Source organism: Wolffia australiana, chromosome 3 (assembly GCF_029677425.1).
Source record: "Wolffia australiana isolate 7733 chromosome 3, ASM2967742v1".
In the NCBI taxonomy this organism is placed as follows: Eukaryota; Viridiplantae; Streptophyta; class Magnoliopsida; order Alismatales; family Araceae; genus Wolffia; species Wolffia australiana.
The window spans coordinates 3,689,218-3,697,834 of record NC_135837.1 but is presented as its reverse complement, the minus strand read 5'-3'; the positions used below and the strand labels follow the sequence as shown (position 1 = coordinate 3,697,834).

Genomic DNA, 8,617 nt, shown 5'->3' with positions numbered 1-8,617 from the left:
CTGGAAATGGGTTCTTCTTCTCCAATAATGTTTTCCCTCGGAATAATCCTTCAACTTTGGATATTAACGGCCGTCGCTGCTCGCAGACAGGTTACTGTTGTTTTATGAATGTCAATCTCCTTAATGTTTATGTGCTGCAAGCTGACCGTGTGTCTCGTACTCTGCATCCAGTCATACATCGTGTACATGGGGGAGCATCCAGAAGTTCAGGAGGAAGCCTCTTTGATGAATTCCGAAAATATCACTGCCTCCCACCACGACTTCCTTGGTTCTTTTCTCGGCAGGTGTTTAGTCTCGCCTCTTTTCCCGATAAGATGAAATCCTCATCGCTCCACTGACGTTCTTCGACGCCTTGAAGTAGAGAGAAGGCGCGAGACCCAATCTTCTACTCATACACGAGAGAAGGCAGACGAAATATCAAGTGGGCAAACAGTGAATTGTTTTATTACTTCGTCCCAGAATAAATACAGGAAAAATGACGATTCATTTGTCATCTCTTGCAGAGTCACCGGGGGTGCTTTCAGTGTTTCCTAACACAGCAAGGCAAATTCAGACAACCCGGTCATGGGAGTTCATGGGGTTGGAAACGGCCAACGGAATACCGGCGAGCTCCCTGTGGACAAAGGCAAGATTTGGGGAGGATGTCATCATCGGAAATCTTGACACAGGTAGTTATCCTCATCGTTGGTCGCTGCTGCAACCTAATACTTAATTTATCCTGCCGATTTTCTTGCCAACAGGAGTTTGGCCAGAGTCTGAAAGCTTCAGCGACGAAGGATTGGGCCCTGTGCCGTCGAGATGGAAGGGGACCTGCGAGAGGGGAACGGGAGCTCCTGTCACGTGCAACAGGCATGTTCTTACATCTCATTACTCAACAATCAATTATATCGTCCATAAACTTTTCGTCATTTCCCCTTCTCCATTACGGCTGAGAAGTTTTGCATAAGCCAATGTTGAGTTTCTAGGGTGACGACAGAGATTGTCCCTTTGTTTGATTACGCAGGAAACTGATTGGCGCAAGGTTTTTCAACAAAGGCTATCAAGCCGCGAGTGGTCAAATAGACCCAAACCTAAACACTCCGCGCGATCCACACGGTCATGGTACTCACACCCTCGCCACCGCCGCCGGCGCATTCGTTCCTCAAGCCAGTGCGCTCGGCTTCGGCAGCGGCACGGCCAAGGGCGGCTCGCCAAGAGCCCGCGTGACAGCGTACCGCGTCTGCGGGCCTCCGATCAACGGCCACCGCGGGTGCCGACGCGGACTTGTTAGCGGGTTTTGAAGCAGCCATACATGATGGAGTCGACGTTCTCTCCGTGTCCATTGGCGGCTCAGCTACTGACTATTTCATCGATGTAGTGGCTATCGGGTCGTCTCACGCAGCGAAGCGGGGGATTAGTGTTATTTGCTCTGCCGGAAATGGGGGACCTGGAAATGGAAACGTGGGAAACGTGGCCCCATGGATATTTACTGTTGCTGGCAGCACAATAGACAGGGAGTTTACCTCATTTGCAACGATCGGGAATGGCACACAGTTTAAGGTGACAAAATATTCGGAACAATTCTTCATCCCTCTTGGGTTTTTCTATCGTCGCTTAAAACGTTTTTTGGGTTACTTACTCTCAGGGTCAGAGCTTATCCACCTCCAGTCTTCCCGCGAACAAATTCTTTCCTCTGATTCTTTCCACGGCCGCTGCCTCAGCAAATTCGTCCACTGCAAACGCGTAAGAACACGTGCTCCCCTTCTTATTCGTTTGTTTTCGTTGTCTGTGAATCAAATCGTTCTCCTCTCTTAGCGAACTTTGCATACCGGGATCCTTGAACCTGGAGAAGGTGAAAGGGAAGATTGTGATTTGTGTATTCAACCGTTTTTCTGCTGCCGAGATTGGTCAAGTAGTCTCGCAGGCCGGCGGTGTCGGCATGATCCTCATCAACTCGTTGTGGCGGGGCTATGATGTGGAAGCTACGCCTTTTCTCCTTCCTGCCGTAACCCTATCATACGAAGATGGCCTGAATCTACTGGCTTACACCACCTCAACCGCGTAAGTGCCCACGCTGATTTCTGTTTTTTGCTGCATTTAAACTTCATGAAACCATCAAACTATTTCCACTTACAAAAACATTGTTGAAACCTGTCAAGGAAGTCGACACACGTGGCAATAACGACTCGTGTGACGACATCGATGGAGCAACGCAACGGACAACTGGGAAGCTTCCAGAAGCAACAGAGCAACGCGATGCACGGATCCCACCACTCACAATAGTGTCACGTCATAAGAAACACAAACTAGAAACACTATCCTCTATAAATACTTAGACTATGTAATAGTTTCGAAATGCTAGAATACATCAAGTCTTTCTTCATCCTCTTCCATTTTTCCTTCGCTACTCTTTCGTGCAGCTCCACTTCAACATGGTATCAGAGCAGAAGCAGGAGCACGCGATGGACGAACAGCTTCGGAGCGAAGGAGCGTCAGACTATTCCTCATCTTCAGACGAGTTGTCAATCCCGCGGAGACGAACCTCCAACAAGGGACCCATCAAAGTGGCAGCCACATTGGCACCACCGATCAAGCTCTCCAGGGAGAACTACGTCGTCTGAAAAACCCAGGTTATACCGACACTCACATCCCACAAATTAATTTCGCATATTCTAGAAGATCCACCATCCAAAGCCGACGATCCAAATGGCCGATGGTGGTATCAAGATCAATATATGATGTCCTTTCTCCTAACATCCATGACTGAAGAAGTCATTGGAAGCGTAACGGAGGCCAAAACGGCAAAGGACATCTGGAATACCTTGGCAACCGATTTTGCCTCAACCGCAGAGGCTCGAGTCCAAGAATTGCTCGGGCGGTTGCACACTCAAGTCAAAGGAACGACAAGCTTAGAAGACTACATCACCCAGTGCCGTGGCATCGGCAGCTCGCTAGCAGCAGCAGGCGAAGGAGTGGATCACCGTACCATGGTACGAGCCTTCCTGCGCGGACTCGGTCTGCAATATTCGGCGATCATCACAACGATTCGAGCGTCTCCAACTCCAGTTACTTTCGAAAAAGCCATATCAGAATTACGTGACTATGAAGCAATGCTACTTCGACACCAAGCGGCCAAGGAGCCGGCAGATTTCCCAGCTGTTGCCAATCTCACTCAAGCGCAACCAGGGAATGCGAACGCCTCAAAAGGTAAGCCTGAAAATTCAAGCAAAAATCAACCTAACTTCGGAAGGGGAAACGGACGTGGACAAGGACGAACAAATTCGCCTCGACCTCCACCCAGATGCCAAATTTGCTCAGGGATGGGGCATCGCGCACTGGAATGCTACGAGAGGTTCAATCGGACGTACGTGCCGCAAGATCCTCGGGCAAACTCGCCTACAACTCATGAAATATGCCGGCATAAGGCACACCCGTTCGAGCAAGCATATCGGCACTCTCCTCAAGCATTCAGCACCACCTCATCCGTGGCGCCTTCCACCTCGTCATCTTATTGGTACCCGGATAGTGGTGCAACACATCACGTAGCGGCAGATCAGAACACACTGATAGATCCTCAAGTCTACAGCGGGCAAGATCGACTCTACGTTGGCGACGGTTCAGGTTTGAAAATTCATCATCTCGGGAGTGCATTTTTAAATTCTACATCGAAAAAGCTGCATTTGAACAACGTTTTGCATACTCCAAACATCACGCGCAATCTTTTATAAGTTTGACAATTCACAACAGATAACAACGTGTTTTTTGAGTTTCATCCGTCCCACTATCTAGTTAAAGACAGTTCTAACGGGCAGGTACTTCTCACGGGCAACATTGAAGACGGACTGTACAAGCTCCAGTCTCAACCTACCAAGGCGGCCCTCACCAGTCACCGAAGCATGCCCGTTGTGTGGCACCAACGCCTCGGTCATCCCTCTTTCCGCGTTCTTCAACAAGTCATTTCAACGTTCGGCCTTCCCTCCACCCAACTTCCAAAACAGTATGTCTGCTCAGACTGCGCCGTGTCAAAAAGTCATAAACTGCCTTTTTCCTCCTCTCCTTCTCATGCAACTCAACCCCTGCAACTCATACATTTGGATCTATGGGGACCTTCCCCAGTCAAGTCTCACCTTGGATTTTCGTACTATGTCATTTTCATCGACGATTTTAGCCGATATACTTGGTTTTTTCCTTTAAAGTCGAAAGGGGAAGTCCTCCCCACGTTTCTTCAGTTTCAAGCGTTTGTCGAAAGACAATTCGATTTCAAAATCAAAGCCTTTCAGTCCGACTGGGGGGGGGAGTTTCAAGGACTTCATTCGCATCTTCAAAACTGCGGGATTCACCATCGGATCTCTTGTCCTCACACCCCGCAACAAAACGGCACCGCCGAACGCAAGCACCAGCACATCGTGGAGACGGTGCTCGCTCTACTTCACCATGCCAACCTTCCTTCAAGTCTCTGAGATGAAGCCGCCGCAACCGCCACTTACCTTATCAATCGATTGCCGTCGCCGCTACTTCATCATCAATCCCCGTTCGAAATTCTCCACAAAGATAAGCCCAATTTCTCCGTTTTGAAATCGTTTGGCTGCTTATGTTTCCCTCATTTACGTGCTTATGTTTCGAATAAACTGTCTCCCAGGTCCGAGCGCTGCGTCTTTCTCAGCTACAGCGCACATCATCTGGGATACCGCTGTCTTTCTCTCAACACCGGAAAGGTGCACATTTCGCGCGATGTCTTCTTTGATGAAACAGTCTTTCATGGGCTCCACTCACCTTCACCCACTACATTTCACTTTCCCTCTCCACCTCTCGGTACTCCATCCAACCCATTTCCACCTCACAACACCTACCTTCCCATCATCCAACCCACTCCCAGACCAAACAACCAAACACACTCCCACTCCCACTCCCCGAATCCACCTCTGCACACTGCTGATCCTGCTAGCCCTGTACCTACCTCTCCGCCTCCCACCGTCAACAATCAACCTTCTTCAACACACTCTCTCTCTGCATCACCCGTTCTCTCCTCCCCATCATCCTCCGCTGCCCGACCCACCCGATCTCTTCGTGACCTTTATGCCTCCACTCCTGCTCTGTCACCCACCTCCCATTGCCTGCACTCAACGTGCAACCCCGTTGAACCTTCTACATACGCTGACGCCGCTTCTCAGCCGGCCTGGCGTCAGGCCATGCTCCAGGAACTCCACGCTCTGGCCACAAAAAAACCTGGATCCGCTCGGTTGCAAGTGGGTGTTTCGTCTCAAGTTTCATCCTGACGGTTCCGTTGCTCGCCATAAAGCTCGTCTGGTAGCACAAGGCTACCGCCAAACTGCCGGCGTCGACTTCGCTGAATCTTTCAGCCCCGTCGTCAAGATAACCTCCATTCGTATTTTGCTCGCCGCCGCTGTGTCAAGGAACTGGTGCATTCATCAACTGGATGTTACCAATGCGTTTCTCCATGGCGATCTACAGGAGACCGTCTACATGCGCCAGCCTCCAGGTTTTATCCACCCTCATTTTCCTCATCATTTGTGCCTTCTCCGCAAGTCCATTTACGGTCTTAAATAATCCCCTCGTGCCTGGTTTCTCAAGCTCTCCTCTTACCTTTTACGTCTCGGGTTCTCCGGCTCTCACACGGACCCTTCTTTATTTTTCAAGATTACTCCGCACTCTCGCCTTTACTTGTTGATCTACGTTGATGACTTTCTGGTCATCGGCTTGGATCGCAAGGGGGTAAATCTTCTACTCAATTCTCTTCTCCGCACTTTTGCAATTCGCGACCTTGGCCCTGCGCAACATTTTCTTGGCATTCAACTCAGTCCTCATCCACAAGGACTTGTTTTATCTCAATCCCATTATCTACTGACTATCCTTCGCCGTGCCCACATGTCCGACTGCAACCCAACGGTCACTCTGGCCCCAACGTCCCAAGGCAAATTCGGAGAACATTCATGCGACGTCAAGCAATACCGGAAAATAGTCGGCGCATTGCAGTATCTCACGATCACCCGGCCTGATATTTGTCATGCTGTCAACAAAGCATGCCAATCTATGCACAACCCTCGACCAGAACATTGGAGGAATGCGAAACACCTTCTTCGCTATCTCAAGGGAACCTCTAACCTCAACTTACTTTATTATAATGACGCTAATTTTCACTTAAACGTGTTCAATGACGCTGACTGGGCAGGCGACGTGGACGATCGAAGGTCAACCAGCGGGTATCTCATATACCTCGTTCGAAATCTTATATCGTGGAATTCTAAGAAGCAGACAACCGTCTCGTGATCCAGCACGGAAGCTGAATACAAATTCATGGCTAATGCAACCTCTGAACTCATCTGGATTCTCTCTCTAATGAAGGAACTACAGCTCGACGTCGCCAGCACCCCAACGCTATGGTGCGACAACCTTGGTGCAACCTACTTGGCTCAAAATCCAGTGTTTCATGCACGCATGAAACACGTGGAAATCGATTTCCACTTCGTTCGGGAGCGAGTTGCCGCAAATTAACTCAGAATTGCATTTACATCCAGTCAGAACCAACCGGCTGATATCTTAACCAAGAGTCTGCCCAAGCAGCCCTTTACTCATCTTCGTCAGAAGCTCAACCTCGTCCCCTCAGTGAGCTCCAAGGGGCGTGTCAAGGAAGTCGACACACGTGGCAATAACGACTCGTGTGACGACATCGATGGAGCAACGCAACGGACAACTGGGAAGCTTCCAGAAGCAACAGAGCAACGCGATGCACGGATCCCACCACTCACAATAGTGTCACGTCATAAGAAACACAAACTAGAAACACTATCCTCTATAAATACTTAGACTATGTAATAGTTTCGAAATGCTAGAATACATCAAGTCTTTCTTCATCCTCTTCCGTTTTTCCTTCGCTACTCTTTCGTGCAGCTCCACTTCAACAAAACCCACTTTTTCCCCGCTGAAAACTTTTATCTTTTTAAACAATATACTCTCGAATGCTTTGATAAGATCACGCGCATTGTTTAAATAAAACTACTAAAATAAACATTGTGATTCGCAGTGGTTGAAATACATTATAAAAATAATATCTATTTATTCAGGATATCCGTGGCCAGGAAATCACTCTTTCTGATTAATTGAAAAACATTCCCATGATTAAGTTTCTAGCTAATCATGTCTAGCGGCTCACCATTTTGGCTCCGGATTTCCCATAGCCAGTATCTCTGCGCCCTTTACAGAGCTGGGTACTCGCCCTGCACCTTTCATGGCTTCCTTTTTTTCTCGTGGACCCAAACAATATTAATCCCGAGATTCTCAAGGTAAATTGCCCTTCCACTCTTTCAACATCTGTCTCTCTCTCTCTATCTCTCTCTCTTTTGCTCTCTCTCTCTCTCTCTCTCTATATCTATCTATCTTGTTCTCTCTCTATAATATATCTCTAAGTTTTTATATATGTCTCTTTCTCTATCTCTATGTCTGTCTGTCTGTCTCGCACTCTCTAACGAGGGATGGGTGCAGCCGGACATCATGGCACCTGGTGTGAGAGTGGTTGCAGCCTTCACTGGAGCAGTCGGTCCATCCTACTTAGCAATCGACACACAACGCATTCCCTTCATGGTTTTTTCTGGAACTTCCATGGCATGCCCTCACATCGCTGGCATTGTGGGCCTCTTGAAAGCCCTTCACCCAGATTGGAGCCCCGCGGCAATCAAGTCGGCAATCATGACAACGGGTAACTCTCTATAACTTTGAATTTGCTTCTTCAACCTTAATATCCTATCCGAATTATAACTAATACATTCTCTCTTCAGCTACAACTCAAGACAACAGAGGGGGCAACATACTTGATTCCTTCTTCCTTCCGGCCAATCCTTTCAGCTACGGTGCGGGACATGTCCTACCAAACCGTGCAGCGGATCCCGGCCTTGTGTATGACCTTACAGTGACGGACTATCTCAATTTCCTATGAGCCAAGGGATACAACTCCAGCCAAATTTTCAGCTTCCAACAGGCGGCCTTTTCCTGCCCTCCTACTCCGTCTCGGATTATTGATCTGAACTATCCTTCCATTACTTTGCCGTCCCTTGCTAACCGCACCACCGTCAGTCATAGACTTAAAAATGTTGGGCCTTCCAGCACGTACACGGCGTTTATTCTCGCACCGCAAAACGTCTCCGTGACCGTGGTGCCAAATACTTTGGAGTTTACTGCTTACGGCCAGGAGAGGAACTTCAGTATCACGTTCGAAGCACAGATTGGTGCTGCGAAAGGATATGTATATGGTAGGTTAATATGGTCCGACTCCCTCCGTAATGTCACCAGTCCCCTGGTGATTGGGATCGTGTAATGCTTTGGGGTGATTATTTGTAATAAAAACCCAACGACATTAAGTTCGGCGTCATTGCCACTTATCCAACGAAGATGTTCCTCAGTATTTTAGAAAGTGTGTTCAATAAATTTTTTGATACGGACAATCTGATAGACTTTTGTATTGACCGAGTTGTGTGTGAAAGTACAAGAGGACACGTAGGTTTTTCCTGATTCAATATCACAACTGTCAACCTTTGACGAAAAAAAAACACGAGGCAGTTGAGGGCAAACTTCTACCAAATTTTATACTTTGTGAATCATATGCTCGATACGGATAATTAGAACT

At 48.2% G+C, this 8,617-nt stretch overlaps 1 pseudogene across 1 annotated transcript; it reads left to right on the top strand.

The window, feature by feature from the left end:
* Positions 1-8,347, top strand: LOC144700477 (subtilisin-like protease SBT5.3; annotated as a pseudogene). Its single transcript, XR_013580778.1, has 15 exons — positions 1-90; positions 172-284; positions 359-421; positions 504-668; positions 741-849; positions 1,004-1,539; positions 1,625-1,722; positions 1,795-2,040; positions 2,494-2,609; positions 2,656-3,186; positions 3,298-3,600; positions 3,727-4,431; positions 7,143-7,280; positions 7,480-7,693; positions 7,773-8,347. The product of XR_013580778.1 is annotated as a subtilisin-like protease SBT5.3 (transcript).
* The last annotated feature ends 270 nt before the right edge of the window (positions 8,348-8,617 follow it).